The following is a 20253-nucleotide window of genomic DNA, read 5'->3' as shown; positions in this document are numbered from 1 at the left end:
ATATAGTCCAACATATTATTCTCCGTAACTTCCGCCACCTCCAACGGGATCCCACCACCAAGCACATCTTTCCCTCCCCTCCCCCTCTTTCTGCTTTCCGCAGGGATTGCTCCCTATGCGACTCCCTTGTCCATTCGTCCCCCCCATCCCTCCCCACCGATCTCCCTCCCGGCACTTATCCTTGTAAGTGGAACAAGTGCTACGCATGCCCTTATACATCCTCCCTCACCACCATTCAGGGCCCCAGACAGTCTTTCCAGGTGAGGCGACACTTCACCTGCGAGTCGGCTGGGGTGATATACTGTGTCCGGTGCGGCCTTCTATACATTGGCAAGACCCGATGCAGGCTGGGAGACTTTGTTTTGCTGAACACCTACGCTCTGTCCGCCAGAAAAAGCAGGATCTCCCAGTGGCCACACATTTTAATTCCACGTGCCATTCCCATTCTGATATGTCTATCCACAGCCTCCTCTACTGTCAAGATGAAGCCACACACAGGTTGGAGGAACAACACCTTATATTCCATCTGGGTAGCCTCCAACCTGATGGCATGAATATTGACTTCTCTAACTTCCATTAATGCCCCTCCTCCCCTTCACACCCCATCCCTTATCTATCTATCTATCTATCTATCTATCTATCTATCTAATATTTTTTATTTTCCCCCCTCTTTTTTCTCCCTCTGTCCCTGTCACTGTAACTCCTTACCTGCTCTTCACCCTCTGGGCTCCCCTCCCCCCTTCTCTTTCTCCCCAGGCTTCCCGTCCCATGATCTTCTCCCTTCTCCAGCTCTTAGATCCACCCCTCCCCTCCTGTCTTCTTCTATCATTTCAGATCTCCCCCTCCCCCTCCCACTTTCAAATCCCTTACTATCTCTACTTTCAGTTAGACCTGACGAAGTGTCCCGGCCCGAAACGTTGACTGTATCTCTTCCTATAGATGCTGCCTGGCCTGCTGTGTTCACCAGTATTTTTTGTGTGTGTTGATTGTATCTCATCTGCCATTTCTTTGCCCACTCTCCTAAACTGACCAAGTCTCTCTGCAACCTTTCCGTTTCTTCAACACTTCCTGCTCCTCCACGTATCTTGGTGTCATCTGCAAATTTAGCCACAGAACCATTTAATCCATAATCCAAGTCATTGATATACATTGTAAAAAGAAGCGGCCCCAACACTGACCCCTGCGGAACACCACTAGTAACCGACAACCAATCAGAATAGGATCCCTTTATTCCCACCCTTTGCTTTCTGCCTATCAGCCAATGCTCCACCCATTCCAATATCTTTCCTGTAATTCCATGGGCTCTCATCTTATTAAGCAGCCTCCCATGCGGCACCTTATCGAAAGCCTTTTGAAAATCCAAATACACAACATCCACAGCCTCTCCCTTGTCAATCTTATTTGAGATTACCTCAAAAAAATTCTAATAGGTTGGTGAGGCAGGATCTTCCCTTCATGAACCCATGCTGGCTTGGGCCCAATCTACCTGCATGTTGAAATCCCCCATGACTATTGTAACATTGCCCTTTTAGCATACATTTTCTATCTCCCATTATAATTTATGAGCCACATCCTCATTACTGTTTGCGCGTCTATATACAATCCCCCATTAGAGTATTTTTATCCTTACAGTTCCTTGGCTCCATTCACAACACCTCCTGACCCAATGTCACCTCTTTCAAATGATTGGATTTCTTTTTTACCAACAGAGTAACGTCTCTCCCCCCCGCCCCCACCGTCCACCTTCCTGCCTATACTTTGGATACAATGTATATCCTTGGACATTCATCTCCTAGCTATAATCTTTCAGCCATGATTTGGTGATGCCTGTAACGTCATACCTGCCAATCGGTAACTGAGCTGCAAGTTCATTTACTTTATTCTGTATACTGTGTGCATTCAGATGCAATGCCTTCAGTCCTATATTCAACCTTTTCAAATTTGCCTGCCTGTTGCAACTCATTCTGTTGACTGCAATTTTGCCCTATCAACAGTCTCTCCTTATTACACATTGCCTCTGTTCGTAAACCAGCTACCTCATCTTCTGCACCATTGTCCGCCTTGCCTACGATGCTTTTTGCATTTAAAATTTGGCATTTCAAGACACTAGTTGCACTATGCTTAACCATTTGATTCCTAACTTTGTCTGAGGTCTTAGTAACATCTACCTCTACAATCTCTCCGCTAACTGTTCTGGCACTTTGGTTCCCATCCCCCTGCAACTCTAGTTTAAACCCCACAGTCCAGCATTAACAAACCTTACTGCTAGAATATTAGTCCCCTTCAGTTCGGGTGCAAACTGTCCCTTCTGTATAGAACCCACCTTGTCCCTTCTGTATAGAACCCACCTTACCTGGAAGAGAGCCCAATGATCCAAAAATCTTATGCCCTCCCTCCTACACCAACCCCTTAGCCACATGTTAAATCTTCCTAGTTCTGGCGTCACTAGCACGTGGCACAGATAGCAATCCTGAGATCAGAACCCTGGAGGTCCTGCCCTTTGACTTGACACCTAACTCCCTGTGCAGAACCTTGCCACTCATTCTACCCATGTCATTGGTACCTAAATGAACCACGACTTCTGGCTGATCACCCTCCCACTGAAGAATGCTAAGGACTCAATCCAAGATACCTGGAGTCAGGCACCTGGGAGGCAAAGTACCATTTGGGAATCTCATTCTTGCCCGCAGAATCTCCTGTCCGTTCCCCTAACTGACAGTTCCCCTATCACCACACTGTGCCTCTTCTCCCCTCCCTTCCCTTCTGAGTCGCAGAGACCCGACCACTGTGACTTGTCTCTGTTCGGACATTCCCCCTCCTTCTCCACACCCCCAACAGTATCCTAATTGATATACCTGTTGTTGAGGGGGATGGCCACAGGGATACTCGGTACTTGCTCCTTAACCCCTTTCCCTTTCCTGACGGTCACACAGGCTCCTGTGTCCTGCACCTTGGTGTAACTATCTCTCTATATGTCCCATCTATCACCCCTTCAGCCTCCTGAATGATCTGGAGTTCATCCATTTCCAGCCCCAACTCCTTAACAGGGTTTGTTAGAAGCTGCAGCTGAATGCACTTCTCACAAATGTAATCGTCAGAAACCGGAGGTCTCCCTGCCTTCCCACATCCTGCAAGAGGAGCATTTCACTATCCTGCCCGTCATCCCTAGTGTCCCAGCTGAGCAGATAAAATCAAAAGGAAAAAACAAACTTCTTTCCTTTTTGCTTTCTCTGAGTGAAGTCTCTCCTTGCTGAAGCCTCCCAAAGAGCTAAAGCTTGAAGATCATCACTCTGTGTCCACTCAGAAGACAACCACTGCACTTACCCCTGTTTCTTTAGTTTGCCCTTGCTAATCAATCCAAAATGCTGATTGGTCGCTGGTCAAAGTTCTAGTGTAAGCCATGATATTCCTGCAATGTTGTCTTTAGTTCATTTTGGCTTCTCTGATTTGTTCTTCTCGTGGGAATTGCAAGCTAGTAATTGCTCAGTGGAAAAGAAAAGCAGCATCCATCCATCCATCCATCCCCCCCCAGCAATCCCCCGATTTTAACCCGAGTCTAATCATGGGACAATTTATAATAACCAATTAACCTACCATCTGGTACATCTTTGGATTGTGGGAGGAAACTGGAGCACCCAGAGGAAACCCACGTGGTCACAGGGAGAACGTCTAAACTCCTTACAGGTAGCAGTGGGTTGCCTGTAGTGTAAAGCGTGCTGCCCCATCATTAATACATATGAGAAAAGTTTTTGTATTCTCCCTTATATTATTCCTATTGTTTCGAATGATAGTGCAAATGGTTTTATCTCATGGATGATCCATGTGTAAATGACAGGAAGAATGGACCAGCTTGCAAATTATTCACCTGAATGTCCCTTTGTGCACCTCCTTTGGTGGAAGGGCTTGCAGTTCCCATGTTGGTTTTGTGAGTTCTGAAGTGATTAAGGAGCGCCAAAGTGAAAGCAAGTTTTCATTGATCCTGAGGGAAAGACTTGGAGATGGATTTTAACTGCGACTGTGTTTTATTTTCAGCTGCCTTCACCCAAACCTTGCATCCATTCTGTGCATGTGGATTGGTTGCTGAGTTCCTCTAGCATTTTGTGTATGTTACTCTCCATATGGATGCTTTTTTTGTGTTTGTATCAAATCTCTTACAGAATAACTCAATTGTGCTACGCCAAGCTCTTTCTCCATAGCTTTGTGAGTCTTTCTTGTAACTTATCTAGTTCCCCTTTGATCTGCCAGCATTGAACTTTGGGTCCCAACTACAGTGTTTATTTGGGGGGGGGGAATTTTGTTTTCTGGTCTCTCAATTCATTTTATACCTATGATCTCCCCTCAACCCCTCCACTACTGGGAACAGTCTTCCATTATTTACTCTGTTTAGGAGATTTGGTATGCCACTGAAGACTTGAAAATTATCACAGTGTGCTATGGAATCTGTATGGAGATCTTCAAATGGTGGTGCTCAGGTGGAAGACTTTCTCAAGACAAAGACCCTCACCATTTGGGACATGGTCTCTTATTGCTACCATTGGGGAGCAGGTACAGTAGCCTGAAGACCCACACTCAATAATTTAGAAAGAGCTTCGTCACCTCCGCCTTGTGAATGGGCCATGAACACTGCTCATTATCTCTTTGTTTTGAAGTATTGTGTTTTGTAATTTATACTATTTTCCTTTTATTTACACTGTAGTGTTGCTGTTTGACATAGTGTAGAGAGGCATTGATTGTGTGGATAGGGCATAGTTTTAAGGTGCTTGGAAGTAGGTACTGAGGAGATGTCAGGGGTGAGTTTTTTACGCAGAGAGTGGTGAGTGCGTGGAATGGGCTGCCGGTGACGGTGGTGGAGGCAGATATGATGGGGTCTTTTAAGAGACTCCTGGATGGATACATGGAGTTTAGAAAAATAGAGGGCTATGGGTAAGCCTAGGTAGTTCTAAGGTAAGGACATGTTCGGCACAGTTTTGTGGGCCGAAGGGCCTCTATTGTGCTGTAGGTTTTCTATGTTTCTATACCTCAGTACTAATGGAGGTAAGCTAGCCAATAATATAAAACAGCATACAAGAAGTTTTTTTAACAGGAACATTACAGGTTTTACAGAATTAAATTTGCTGACAATACTACATTGATTGGTCTAATCTCAAATAATAACGAGGCAGCCTACAGAGAAGACCCTGACGCAGTGGTGTCAAGAAAACAACCTCTCCCTCAATGTTGCAAACACAAAGGAGCGGGTTGTGGACTACAGGCTAACCCCTATTGACCTCAATGGATCTGGGGTTGAGAGGGTGAACAGCTTTAAGTTCGGCGTACACATCACACGTGGTCTGTACATACTGGCTGTATAGTGAAAAAGTCTCTTTCACCTCAGACAGTTGAAGAAGTTTCATTTCAACCTGATACAGCTAAAAATCACAACTGCTTCCAAGTCAGTACAGTTAACAAAGATGTCTTAATGCGATTAAATGAACTATTGCTGCTTAAAACTGATGGAAACAAAACCAATTGTGGATGTATTCCTTGCCAGATTCCACGTAGGAAATGTGGCTGCAGGTCAGGGACAAAAGTACGTTTGAAGTAAACGGGGTTTGAGACTCCCAATACCGCCTATCTTGCTGGCAAACATGCAGTCTCTGGTGAATAAAATCGATGTTCTCAGAGCTCAGGTGCTGAATCAGAGGGACATTAGGACTGTGTGTGTCCTTTGTTTGACAGGATCCTGGTTAACCCATTCCGTACCGGATACAGCGATTCAGATTGACTGCTTTACTATACACTGTCAGGATAGATCTACAGAGTCTCAAAAGTGGAGGAGTATGCCTCATGATCAACTCCTGTTGCTGAACAAATATATCAGTGCTGTCCCAATTCTGCTCACCAGACCTGGAATATTGCTCAATTAAGTGCTGTCCATTTTACTTACCACGGGAGATTTCTGTGATCATTTTGGTAGCGGTATCCATTCCACATTGGGCCAATGTCAGTCAGGCTTTAGATGATCTGAGCAATGGGATCAACATGCATGAAATAGCACACCCTAACACCTTCACCATCATTTTGGGGGATTTTAGTCAGGCCAGTCTGAAAAAATCACTAAGTGGTTACCATCACTTGCAATACCAGAGGAAACAGCGCACTGGACCATTGCGACACCACCATCAAGAGTGCCTTCTGTGCTATTGCACGTCTTCACTTTTGGAAGGCTGATCACTTGGCTGTACTCCTACTCCCTGAGTATAGGCAGAGACTGAAGACTGCAGCACCAGTCGTCAGGACCAAGAAGGTGTGGACAAGGGAGGCACAGGAGTGCTGACAGGACTGCTTCGAATCGGTGGTCTGTACCGTGTTCAGGGATCCATCTTTGAATCTGGATGAGTATGCTCCAGTTGTTACCGACTTCATTAAAACCTGTGTGGATAAATGTGTGTGCAACAAAGACTTGCTGTACATTCCCAAACCAAAAGTCGTGTATGAGCCAGGAGGTATGTCATTTGCTGAAGGCCAGATCTGTGGCATTTAAGTTTGGTGACCCAGGTCTGTACCAGAAAACCAGGTATGACTTGCGGAGGGCTATTTCAAGGGCGAAGGGACAATTTTGAACGAGGTTCGAGGAGACATCGGATGCAAGACAACTCTGGCAGGGTTTGCAAGATATTACTTCCTACAAAGCGAAACCTAATAGCATGAATGGCAGTGATGCTTCCCTACCAGATGAAATCAAAGCCTTCCGCGCCTGCTTTGAAAGGGAGAATGTAACTGCAGCTATGAAGATCCCTGTTGCACCCAGTGACCCTGTGATCTTTGTCTCTGAGGCCAATGTGAGGCTGTCTTGAAAGAGGGTGCACCCTCACAAGGCAGAAGGAGTACCTGGTAAGGCTCTGAAAACTTGTGTCAACCAACTGGCGGGAGTATTCAAGGACATTTTCAGCCTCTCACTGCTACGGGCGGTAGTTCCCACTTGCTTCGAAAAGGCGACAATTAAACCATTGCTGAAGAAGAATAATGTGAGCTGCCTTAATGACTATCGCCCAGTAGCACTCACATCTACAGTGATGAACTGCTTTGAGAGGTTGGTCATGACTAGACTGAACTCCTGCATCAGCAAGGTCCTGGACCCATTGCAATTTGCCTATCGCCACAATAGGCCAATGGCAGATGCAATCTCAATGACTCTTTGCATGGCCCTAGACCACCAGGACAATACAAATACCTATGTCAGGAACACACATCAAAGTTGCTGGTGAACGCAGCAGGCCAGGCAGCATCTATAGGAAGAGGTACAGTCGACGCTTCGGGCCGAGACCCTTTGTCAGTACTAACTGAAAGAAGAGATAGTAAGAGATTTGAAAGTGGGAGGGGGAGAGGGAGATCCGAAAAGATAGGAGAAGACAGGAGGGGGAGGGATGGATCTAAGAGCTGGAAAGTTGATTAGCAAAAGGGATATGAGGCTGGAGAAGGGAGAGGATCATGGGATGGGAGGCCTAGGGAGAAAGAAAGGGGGAAGGGGGAAAACCCAGAGGATGGGCAAGGAGTTATAGTGAAAGGGATAGAGAGAGGTAAAAAGAGAGGGGAAAAAAGGGAAAACAAATGAGGGATGGGGTACAAAGGGGAAGTGGGGCATTAACGGAAGTTAGAGAAGTCAATGTTCATGCCACCAGGTTGGAGGCTACCCAGACGGAATATAAGGTGTTATAAGGAGGCCTCTACTGTCAAGATGAAGCCACACTCAGGTTGGAGGAGCAACACCTTATATTCCTTCTGGGTAGCCTCCAACCTGATGGCATGAACACTGACTTCTCTAACTTACGTTAATGCCCCACCTCCCCTTCGTACACCATCCCTTATTTATTTATTATTATTATTATTATTATTTCTTTCCCCTTTTTTCTCTCTTTTTCTCCCTGTATCCCTCTCTCTATAACTCCTTGCCCATCCTCTGGATTCCCACCCCCCTTTCTTTCTCCCTAGGCCTCCCGTCCCATGATCCTCTCCCTTCTCCAGGCTTGTATCCCTTTTGCCAATCAACTTTCTAGCTCTTGGCTCCATTCCTCCCCCCCCCCACCTCGTTTTCTCCTATCATTTCGGATCTCCCCCTCCCCCTCCCCTTCCCACTTTCAAATCTCTTACTATCTCTTCTTTCAGTCAGTCCTTACGAAGGGTCTCAGCCCGAAACGTTGACTGTACCTCTTCCTAGAGATGCTGCCTGGCCTGCTGCATTCCACCAGCATTTTGTGTGTGTATTGCTTGAATTTCCAACATCTGCAGATTTCCTCGTGTTTGCCCAATGTATTGATGCAGTTATAAAGAAGGCAAGACCGCGACTATACTTCATTAGGAGTTTGAACCCGTGAACACTACCTCACTTTTTAAAATATGAATTATTTCTGTTTTTACACAAATTTTAATCTATTCAATATCCATATACTGTAATTTATTTATTTTCTTCTATATTATGTATTGCATTGAACTGCGGCTAAGTTAACAAATTTCATGACACATGTCGGCGATAATAAACCTGATTCTGAGCAGACTTGATGGGCTGAAAGGCCTAATTCTGCTCCTATGTTTTATGGTCTAATAATAAACCTGGCTTTCATTCAGTTGTCTCATCCTTTCATGTACCTCAGTCATCGCCTCTCTAATAGTCGTCCCTCATTCCGGGAATCATTCTCAAATCATTTCTGGGTTTAAAAAAAGAAAGCCTTCTTCCTTGCCTTTGAATCTTTCTACACTTCTTGCTGCTTCAGGAATGTAGCCAACATAAACAAGGATCCTTCCCACCCAGGTCATTCTCTCCTTTCTCTGGTAGGGCAGGAGATCAAAGCTTAAAAGTACATTCCACCACATTCAAGGACAGCTGCTATCCTGGTGTTATTAGACTCTTGAACAAACCTCTCACAGACTGACAATAAATTCTTGCCTTCCTATCTACCTTGATGTGGGCCTTGCACTTTATTTGTTTATTAGCATTGTACTTTGTCTGTATTTGCTGCAATATATTTTGCATTTTTTTTACTATCTCAGTGTATTACTTGTTCTGCCTGGATGGCATGCAATCAGAAGGGTTTTCACTGTGCTGCAGTACTTTCGACAGTAATGAACTGATAATGACAGTAACTTTCGCATCCTTGTAATGGATAGAGCACAGCTTGCCAACTAGAGACAAATTAATATTTTATAAAGGTTCAGTGTGACTTCCCTGATTTCATACTCCATTCCTTTGTTGGTAAACCCTTGCTAACTACTTTCTCAACTCGACCTGCTACTTCTGATGACTTGTACACCTGTACCACATGGTCCCTCAACTCCTGTATCCAACTTAAAATTGTTTCATTCTGTCATTTTCTGTTTGTGTTTGGCATTAAATATCCTTGTGTTTTCTACTTTATCTGCCACTGGTCTGCCCATTCATCCATCCTGTTTACCTGGAGAGTAAGTTATAGGGGTTTTAGTTAAAAGGATTTTTCTGCTGGCAGTGGCTTGGAACCTAATGGAGTAAAATGCCCTCCCCTCCTCCCCTGTTACAGATGTTATTTCAGTTAACTTCACAATTTTCCACATTTTCCGTCTCCCATGACTTGTCCATTTCCTGAGCTTCTAGTGTAATACAGCAAGGAAACAGCCCCTTTGGCCTAAATGGTCCATGCTGACCACGGCGTGCTTCCTGTGGGCCCTGTTGCCAGTGTTTGGCCTGAAAAACCCCCTCCATGTACTTGCCCAAATGCCTCTTAAATGTTGCACCTGTATAAACCTTGTTCACTTTTTCTCGTGGCTTATTCCAGGTGCACTCTACCCTCTGTAAAGAACTTACCTCTCAGGTCCTTTCTGAAATTCTTCCCTTATTATGTATTTGTGCCTTTTGGGCTCAACAACCCTGGGGAAAAGACTGACCTTATCTATACCCCTCATGATTTTATGGACTTATCATTTTCCAGCACTCCAGGGAATAACAATCTATTGTGATCAACCTTCCCCCTTTAACTCAGCCCCACGGTCCAGGCAACACCCTTGTAAATCTCTTTGTATCCTTTTCAGCTTGGCAATGTGTTTCCCATAACAGGGTGACAAAACTGTATGTGATATTCCTCATGCAGCCTCACTAATGGCTTGTATAACTGCAGCATTATGTCCTTGCTCTAAGACAATGCCCTAACTGATGAAAGCCAGCAAACTAAGCATCTTCTTCAACTGTGTTTCACTCGGTGAGATATGCACTGGTACTCTTTGGTACCTTGGCTCCACAACACTGGTCAGTGTCCTACCATTCATTGTGTAGGTGCTACCCTGGTTCAATTGTCCAAAATGCATCACCTCATACTTGGCTAAGTTGCAGTTCATTTGCCATTCCTCAGGCCATCTTAACTGTTCAAGATATCTTTGTGATTCATTGTGACCTCTTGGCTATCAACAAGAACTTGTATCATCAGCAAGCTTACTAATCATGCAATGTAATTAACAGATCCAAATAATTTACATAATGAGGTCTCAACACTGATCCCCAGGACACCACACTAGTCACAGGCCTCCACTCAGACAATGAACCTTCAACCATAACACTCTGCTTTCTATCATTGAATCGACTCTGAATCCATCTAATTAGCCCCTGCTGAATTCCAAACAACCTCTGTACAACCTCTTGAAGCTTTTCTGCATCCTCCTCACAGTTGACATTGGTACTTGGCTTAGTGTCATTAGTAAACTTGGAATATGTTATATAGGCGGGAGGAGAGAGAGCAGCGCGCCGCGTGTGTGCGGCCCTCCGGTGAAAAATGATATCGTATCCGTTAAATAGAGGCCGTGGACAATTCTAATTTGATGGAGACACGTGAAAGGACAGAGGAACATCTGGAGAAATTTCTGAAATGCCAGTTCGCTGCTGTTGTTACTGCGCGATCGAGGAATCTTCTGGAGGGAAGGCCTCAAAATCCCCGGCTTTGCCTGCTGTTGGCGACCGAGATTGAGGTCGAATTGTTCGGATAGAGATGGTGCTCAGTACTCGGTGTCGGAGAGCTGATTGGAGGCTCGAAGTTTTCGGACGACTCAGAGTTGGACTGTGGTCGGGCATGGCATGCAGAGTTTTTCTTCCTTTTCCTGTCTGCGTGAGATTTGGGACATTTGAGAGACTCTGAACTTTTTACTGTGCTCATGGACTTCTTCATCAAGTTATGGTGTTGCACTGTTGTAACTATATGTTATAATTATGTGGTTTTGTTAGTTTTTTCAGTCTTGGTCTGTCCTGTGTTTTGTGATATCACACCAGAGAAAATATTGCAAACAACAGGAATTCCGCAGACGCTGGAAATTCAAGCAACACGCATAAAAGTTGCTGGTGAACGCAGCAGGCCAGACAGCATCTCTAGGAAGAGGTGCAGTCGACGTTTCAGGCCGAGACTCTTCGTCAGGACTAACTGAAGGAAGAGTGAGTAAGGGATTTGAAAGGGGGAGGGGGAGATCCAAAATGATAGGAGAAGACAGGAGGGGGAGGGATGGAGCCAAGAGCTGGACAGGTGATAGGCAAAAGGGATATGAGAGGATCATGGGACAGGAGGTCTGGGAAGAAAGACAAGGGGGGGGGACCCAGAGGATGGGCAAGGGGTATATTCAGAGAGACAGAGGGAGAAAAAGGAGAGTGAGAGAAAGAATGTGTGTATAAAAATAAGTAACAGATGGGGTACGAGGGGGAGGTGGGGCATTAGCGGAAGTTAGAGAAGTCGATGTTCATGCCATCAGGTTGGAGGCTACCCAGACGGAATACAAGGTGTTGTTCCTCCAACCTGAGTGTGGCTTCATCTTTACAGTAGAGGAGGCTGTGGATAGACATGTCAGAATGGGAATGGGATGTGGAATTAAAATGTGTGGCCACTGGGAGATCCTGCTTTCTCTGGCGGACAGAGCGTAGATGTTCAGCAAAACGGTTTCCCAGTCTGCGTCGGGTCTCGCCAATATATAGAAGGCCACATCGGGAGCACCGGACGCAGTATATCACCCCAGCCGACTCACAGGTGAAGTGTTGCCTCACCTGGAAGGACTGTTTGGGGGCCCTGAATGGTGGTAAGGGAGGAAGTGTAAGGGCATGTGTAGCACTTGTTCCGCTTACACGGATAAGTGCCAGGAGGGAGATCAGTGGGGAGGGATGGGGGGGGGACGAATGGACAAGGGAGTTGCGTAGGGAGTGATCCCTGCGGAATGCAGAGAGAGGCGGGGAGGGAAAGATGTGCTTAGTGGTGGGATCCCGTTGGAGGTGGCAGAAGTTACGGAGAATAATATGTTGGACCCGGAGGCTGGTGGGGTGGTAGGTGAGAACCAGGGGAACCCTATTCCTAGTGGGGTGGCGGGATGATGGAGTGAGAGCAGATGTACGTGAAATGGGGGAGATGCATTTAAGAGCAGAGTTGATAGAGGAGGAAGGGAAGCCATGAAACTAGCAGGCATGAACTTCAGATTGCGGCTCCTGCCATTGATCTCACCGGCCCATGAAACTAGCAGGCATGAACTTCAGATTGTGGCTCCTGCCATTGATCTCACCGGCTCCAACACCTCAGGGCATATTCAAAACCCAGACTCTAGCAACGACCATGGAGACATTCAAAGTGATTGCGCAACCACCAACTGCGACTCCAGCCTTGAACTCCAGGCCGGGTCTTTATGTGTGGCTATTGTGACTCCCGTCTCCCCTTCCCCCACCAATACTCTGCAATCCCGTCTCCCTCAGATCCCACCATCAGCTCCTGGGCCCTCAGAGGCTCCATCTTCCTCTCACCCCAATCCTCCCCTCTCCATTGACACCCTCAGCTTCCCCCCTCCCCCCTCTGATCCCAGCTCTCATCCATGCCGGGTCTTTACCATCCCCTCTGACCTTCAACTGTCTGAGGCAGAGTGCTCTGTCCTCAGTAAGGGCCTCACCTTTGTCCCCCTTCGCCCACACCTCAGCGAGTTCCGTGTTCCCCATGATGCGGAACTTTTCTTCTGCCGTCTCCGTCTCTGAGCCTACTTCTTCGGCAAGGACTCTTCCACCCCCACCGATGACCCCTTCTCCCGTCTTCAACCCTCCTCTTCTTCATGGACACGCCGCTCTGGTCTTCTGCCTGCTCTGGATCTCTTTATTGCTAACTGCCGACGGGACATCAACCGTCTCGACTTCACCGCACCTTGTCCCCATTCCAACCTCACTCCTTCGGAACGCTCTGCTCTCCACTCCCTCCGCACTAATCCTAACCTTACTATTAAACCCACCGATAAGGGGGGTGCTATTGTAGTCTGGCGTACTGACCTCTACCTTGCCGAGGCACAGCGACAACTCGCGGATACCTCCTCTTATTTACCCCTCGATCGTGACCCCACTAAGGAGCACCAGGCCATTGTCTCCCACACCATCACCGACTTTATCTGCTCAGGGGATCTCCCATCCACTGCTACCAACCTTATAGTTCCCACACCTCGCACTTCCCGTTTCTACCTCCTACCCAAGATCCACAAACCTGCCTGTCCTGGCAGACCTATTGTCTCAGCTTGCTCCTGCCCCACCGAACTCATTTCTGCATACCTCGACACGGTTTTACCCCCCTTGTTCAATCCCTTCCGACCTATGTTCGTGACACTTCTCACGCTCTTAAACTTTTCGATGATTTTAAGTTCCTTGGCCCCCACCGCTTTATTTTCACCATGGATGTCCAGTCCCTATATACTTCCATCCCCCATCAGGAAGGTCTCAAAGCTCTACGCTTCTTTTTGGATTCCAGACCTAATCAGTTCCCCTCTACCACCACTCTGCTCCGTCTAGCGGAATTGGTCCTTACTCTTAATAATTTCTCCTTTGGCTCCTCCCACTTCCTCCAAACTAAAGGTGTAGCTGTGGGCACCCGTATGGGTCCTAGCTATGCCTGCCTTTTTGTTGGCTTTGTGGAACAATCTATGTTCCATGCCTATTCTGGTATCTGTCCCCCACTTTTCCTTCGCTACATCGACGACTGCATTGGCGCTGCTTCCTGCACGCATGCAGAGCTCGTTGACTTTATTAACTTTGCCTCCAAAATTCACCCTGCCTTCAAGTTTACCTGGTCCATTTCCGACACCTCCCTCCCCTTTCTAGATCTTTCTGTCTCTGTCTCTGGAGACAGCTTATCCACTGATGTCTACTATAAGTCTACTGACTCTCACAGCTATCTGGACTATTCCTCTTCTCACCCTGTCTATTGCAAAAACGCCATCCCCTTCTCGCAATTCCTCCGTCTCCACTGCATCTGCTCTCAGGACGAGGCTTTTCATTCTAGGACGAGGGAGATGTCTTCCTTTTTTTAAAGAAAGGGGCTTCCGTTCCTCCACTATCAACTCTGCTCTTAAACGCATCTCCCCTATTTTACGTACATCTGCTCTCACTCCATCCTCCCGCCACCCCACTAGGAATAGGGTTCCCCTGGTTCTCACCTACCACCCCACCAGCCTCCGGGTCCAACATATTACTCTCCGTAACTTCCGCCACCTCCAACGGGATCCCACCACAAAGCACATCTTTCCTCCCCCCCCTCCCCCCGCATTCTGCAGGGATCGCTCCCTACGCAACTCCTTTGTCCATTCGTCCCCCCCCCCCATCCCTCCCCACTGATCTCCCTCCTGGCACTTATCCGTGTAAGCGGAACAAGTGCATGCCCTTACACTTCCTCTCTTACCACCATTCAGGGCCCCAAACAGTCCTTCCAGGTGAGGCATCACTTCACCTGTGAGTCGGCTGGGGTGATATACTGCATCCGGTGCTCCCGATGTGGCCTTTTATATATTGGTGAGACCCGACGCAGACTGGGAGACCGCTTTGCTGAACATCTACGCTCTGTCCGCCAGAGAAAGCAGGATCTCCCAGTGACCACACATATTAATTCCACATCCCATTCCCATTCTGACATGTCTATCCACGGCCTCCTCTACTGTAAAGATGAAGCCACACTCAAGTTGGAGGAACAACACCTTATATTCCGTCTGGGTAGCCTCCAACCTGATGGCATGAACATCGATTTCTCTAACTTCCGCTAATGCCCTACCTCCCCCTCGTACCCCATCTGTTACTTATTTTTATACACACATTCTTTCTCTCACTCTCCTTTTTCTCCCTCCGTCCCTCTGAATATACCTCTTGCCCATCCTCTGGGTCCCCCCCCCCCCGTCTTTCTTCCCGGACCTCCTGTCCCATGATCCTCTCGTATCCCCTTTTGCCTATCACCTGTCCGGCTCTCGGCTCTATCCCTCCCCCTCCTGTCTTCTCCTATCATTTTGCATCTCCCCCTCCCCCTCCAGCTTTCAAATCCCTTGCTCACTCTTCCTTCAGTTAGTCCTGACGAAGGGTCTCGGCCTGAAACGTTGACTGCGCCTCTTCCTAGAGATGCTGCCTGGCCTGCTGCGTTCACCAGCAACTTTTATGTGTGTTGGAGAAAATATTGTGTCATTTCTTAATGCGTGCATTACCAAATGACAATAAAAGAGGACTGCGTGTCTTCATAATCTAGTCAAATCTAATTTGATCCCCCTTGTCCAAATCCTTGATATGAATTGTTAACAATCGAGGCCGTACTGCTGATCACCACGTTACCTTCCAAAGGCAGCCTCATGAAACAAGAATAACCCATTTATATCTGTTGTTTTCATTAATAAATCCTTAGTCTCTGCTAGTATATTACCCCCAAATTGTGTGCTGGAATATTGTTCAATAATCTCTTGTGTGATGAGGCTGAAAGGTCTGATAGGCTCTCTGTGCTGATTATGTTAGTTACAGCCTTAAAAAAAACACCCTAACAAATTAGTTCCTTCAGTAGTTGTTTCCCTTCTGGTTTCAGATGGCATTGGTGAAACTCAGCAACTACTTGCTGGCGGCAAACAGAAGAACCTAATATAAGCCTCTCTTTTTCTGGTAAATAATCACTGCAATCAATAACTTTTAACTTCCCTTTCAGAGTTAAGCTTTTGAATGACCTGTACGACCTGGCCTTTTTTGGGGTGAGAACTGAAGTCTCGAAGGTGCAGAACTGTTGTGATATGGTATGCACAGGCTGAATCGAGGTGGCCTGGCCCAGGCACGTGACTGGGCACTGAGCCAGTGTTTGGCCATTGCTAAGGAAGGCTTGGAAGTGATTCAATGTGGCGAAACCGAAGCAAGGCAGAGTTGAGGCAGTGGGGCCTGGGCCCAAAAGCAAGAAAAGACCTGAGGTTTGATTGATTTAAGCACTGAACCATTGAGAAAGGTTGGGTACAGACTGAATGGAGGCAGTGGAGCCCGGGCCTATGAGTATATCAAGGTGGCAGGGCTGAGGCCTGAGAGCAAGGAACAATCCGATGTTTGGATGATTTAAGCACCAGACCAGATTGAAAAGGATAGGGCTTCAGGGCTGGAGGCAAGGAACAGGTCGGTGCGGTCAGCTTGCTACTCTGCGAGGTTTCCTCATCTCTGTGTTGAACTGAGGCTGTGGCTTGCAGTTAATGGGTTCCTGAATTGACCACAGTGATAACTGGCTTTGTTACTGTGGACTCACTTCTGTGAACTTCAGTTCTGATGTTATTTGCTTACTTTTATTGTTTGAATGATTTGTTTTCTTTCCTCCTGCACATTGGGCGTTTCCCTGCCCAGTGGCCAGCCATTCTAGTTCCATTTCCCATTCCCATTCTGCTATGTCTATTCATGGCCGCCTTCATGGCTTGGCTTCGTGAACGAAGATTTAGGAAGGGGGCTGCCCGCGCCTGCTGCAGGCTCGCTGGTGGATGACGAGGCCAATACGGGACAGGCAGGTCTGACCACAGCAGCTGCAAGGGAAATTCTGTTCTGGGTTTGGTGCTGCTGTGTCATGGTTCTTCCTCCTTCTCCTTTTGTCCTCAATGCCAGCCCTGCGTGTGTTCTCGAAGGAGGAGACAGACTGGTGAATGGTGTGTTGCCAGGCCTCGCGATCGGAGACTAGATTAGACCACTGGCAATGGTCAATGTGACAGGTACCAAGGGGTTTCTTCAGAGAGTCCTTGTACCTCTTCTTTGGTGCCCCTCTGTCATGGTGGCCAGTGCAGAGTTCGCCATACAGCACAATCTTGGGCAGGCGATGATCCTCCATCCTAGAGACGTGCCCTGCCCAGCTCAGCTGCATCTTCAACAGCATGGCCTTGATGCTGGTGACCTCCGCCTGCTCGAGGACTTCGATGTTGGTGACAAAGTCACTCCAGTGGATATTGAGGATGGTGTGGAGGCAGCGCTGGTGGAAACGCTCAAGGAGTCATAGGTGGTGATGGTAGGTGACCCACGACTCAGAACCATACAGGAGGGTGGTCAGTACAATGGCTCTGTACACACTGATCTTTGTGCCTTTCTTCAAATGCTTGTTGTTCCAGACTCTTTTGTACAGCCTGCAGAATGTGCTGTTTGCCTTTGCCAGTCTGTTGTCAATCTCTTTGTTGATCTTGGCATCTGACGAGATGGTGCACCCCAGGTAGCTAAACTGGTGGACTGTCTTCAGCTATACCTCACCGATGGTGATGCGGGGAGGGTGGTAATCTTCCTGAGGTGCGGGCTGATGGAGAACTTCTGTCTTCTTCAAGCTGACTTCCAGTCCGAAGAGCTTGGCAGCCTTTGCGAAGCAGGATGTTATAGCTGCAGGGCTGTCTTTGTGTGGGCAACAAGGGCAGCATCGTCGGGGAAGAGTAGCTCTCGGATGAGTTGCTCCAGTGTCTTGGAGTAGGACTGTAGTCGCCTCAGGTTGAACAGGCTGCCATCTGTGTGGTATCAGATGTAGACACAGTCCTTGTCATCAAGGTCTTCTGTGGCCCTTTTGAGCATCACGCTGAAGAAGATGGTGAAGAGAGGTCGCAGCCTTGCTTTACTCCGTTGCCTATTGGGAAGGGTTCTGAGAGGTTGTTGTTGTGTCTGACTCGGCCACTCTGATCTTCATGTAGCTGGATGACCGTGCTGAGGAACTTTGGGGGGCATCCCAGTCATTCCACGATTTGCCACAGACCTTTCTTGCTCACGGTGTCGAATGCTTTGTTAAGGTTGACAAACATCACGTACAATCCCTTGTTCTGCTCCCTACATTTCTCTTGGAGCTGCCTGAGAACAAATGCCATGTCGATGGTGCTCCTGTTGGCTCTGAAGCCACACTGGCTTTCTGGGAGGTGTTCTTCTGTAATGATGGCTGCCTTCACTGTCATGATAAGGCCGCACTTGGGTTAGAAGAACAACACCTTGTATTCGTTTTGGTTAGCTTCCAGCTTAATGGTGTGAACATCGATTTCTCAATCTTCCAATAATGCCTCCCACCCCTCTCCTTCACCATTTCCCACCCCCTTTAACCTCTCTCACCTCATCTCACCAATGAACTTCCCAGCTCTTTACTTCATCCCTCCCTCTCCAGGTTTTGCCTATCACTTTTCTCTCTCTCTCTTCCCCCCCCCAATCTTTTAAATCTACTCAGCCTTTTTTCTCCAGTGCTGCTGACGGGTTTCGGCCCAAAATGTCGACTGCACCCTTTTCCAAGATGCTGCCTGGCCTGGCTGAGTTCTTCCAGCATTATGTGTGTGTTGCATTGGGTGTTTATCTTTTTTTAATGGGCTCTATTGTTTTTTTGTTTTGTGGTGCCTGGAAGGAGACTAATCTCGAGTTTGTTTATAGTATATATACTCTGATTAATGTATTTTGAACTTTTGTTGGATCTACCCTATCTTATTTGCAAAATGCCCTGTAGCAATTCCTTGATAAACTATCAGAGCCATTTTATTCAGCTCATGTCAGGCAAATAGGTTCCCTGCTTTCTTTTTCACTTTTTGTCAATGGTTTTATTCCGTCTGGTTAGCCTCCAATCTGATGGCATGTTTTATTTATATTTCTCTTTTGGTTCCTCCCCCTTCCTTCAAACAAAAGCTGTACCCATGGGCATTAGCATGGGTCCCAGCTTTGCCTGCTTGTTTGTCAGCTACGTGGGACAGTTTATGTACCAAGCCTACACTGGTGACTGTCCCACACTTTTTTTTCTGACTCTGCATCGATGACTGCATTGGTGCTGCTTCCTGCACCTATGCTGAACATGTGGACTTCATCCACTTTGCCTCCAACTTCCACCCTGCCCTTAAATTTACCTGATCCATTTCTGACACCTTCCTCCCTTTTCTCCATCTCTCTGTCTCTATCGCTGGAGATAGCTTATCTGCTGATGTTTATTTCAAACCCACGGTCTCTCACAGCTACCTGGACTATACCTTCCCACCTTGTAACTTGTAAAAATGCCACCCTCTTCTCTCAATTCCTCCGTTTCCGCTGCATCTGTTCTTAAAGATGAGGCTTTTCAGTCCAGAATGAAGGAGGTGTCCTCCTTTTCAAAGAAAGGGGCTTCCCTTTCTCTACCATCAACCTGCCTTCAACTGCATCTCTTCCATTTCGTGCACATCTGTTCTTGCTGCATCCTCCTGCTTCCCTACCAGGGATGGGGTTCCTCTTGTCCTCACCTACCAAGCCACCAGCCTCCATGTCCAGCACATAATCCTCCACAATTTTACCATCTTCAACCCATCTTCAATGGGATCCCACCACCAAGCACATATCTCCCTCCCCCCCCCACACTTTCTGCTTTCTGCAGGGCTCACTCCCTATGCAACTCCCTTGTCCATTCGTCCCTCCCCACTGATCTCCCTCCTGGCGCTTATCCTTGCAAGTGGAACAAGTTGTATACCTGCCTGTTGACCTCCCTCCTCACTACCATTCAGGGCCCCAAACAGTCCTTCCAGGTGAGGTGATACTTCACCTGTGAGTCTGTTGGGGTCATGTACTGTGTTCGGTGAGACCTAGATGGAGATTGGGAGACCGTTTTGCTGAGCACCTATGCTCTGTCAGCCAGAAAATGCGTGATCTCCCAGTGGCCACCCATTTCAGTTCTACTTCCCATTTGCATTCTGTTATGCTTATCCATGGCCTTGTTCACTGTCATGATGAGGCCACACTCAGGTTGGAGGAACAACACCGTATATTCTGTTTGGGTAGCCTCCAAACTGATGGCATGAACATCGATTTCTTGAACTTACGGTAATGCCCCCTTCTCCCCCCCTTTCAACATTCGCCATCCTCTTTTCCCCCCTCTCACCTTATCGCTCTTCCCTTTTCTTTTTTCCATAGCCTTCTGTCCACTTCTATCAGACTCTCCCTTCTCCAGCCCTGTATCTCTTTCACCAATTAACTTCCCAGCTCTTTACTTTATCTGTCCCCTTCAGTTTTTACCTATCACCTTGTGTGTATCTCTC

At 47.3% G+C, this 20253-nt stretch overlaps 1 protein-coding gene and 1 long non-coding RNA gene across 3 annotated transcripts in view; one reads left to right on the top strand and one right to left on the bottom strand.

The window, feature by feature from the left end:
- The window catches only part of clcn3 (chloride channel 3), a 237530-nt gene that overhangs the window by 11244 nt on the left and 206033 nt on the right, over positions 1-20253 (top strand). The window lies entirely within an intron of this gene.
- The window catches only part of LOC134347208 (uncharacterized), a 46742-nt gene that overhangs the window by 5826 nt on the left and 20663 nt on the right, over positions 1-20253 (bottom strand). The window lies entirely within an intron of this gene.

This window comes from Mobula hypostoma, chromosome 5, assembly GCF_963921235.1.
Source record: "Mobula hypostoma chromosome 5, sMobHyp1.1, whole genome shotgun sequence".
NCBI lineage: Eukaryota > Metazoa > Chordata > Chondrichthyes > Myliobatiformes > Myliobatidae > Mobula > Mobula hypostoma.
The sequence above is the reverse complement of the archived record's forward strand: the minus strand, read 5'-3'. Positions and strand labels throughout refer to the sequence as shown.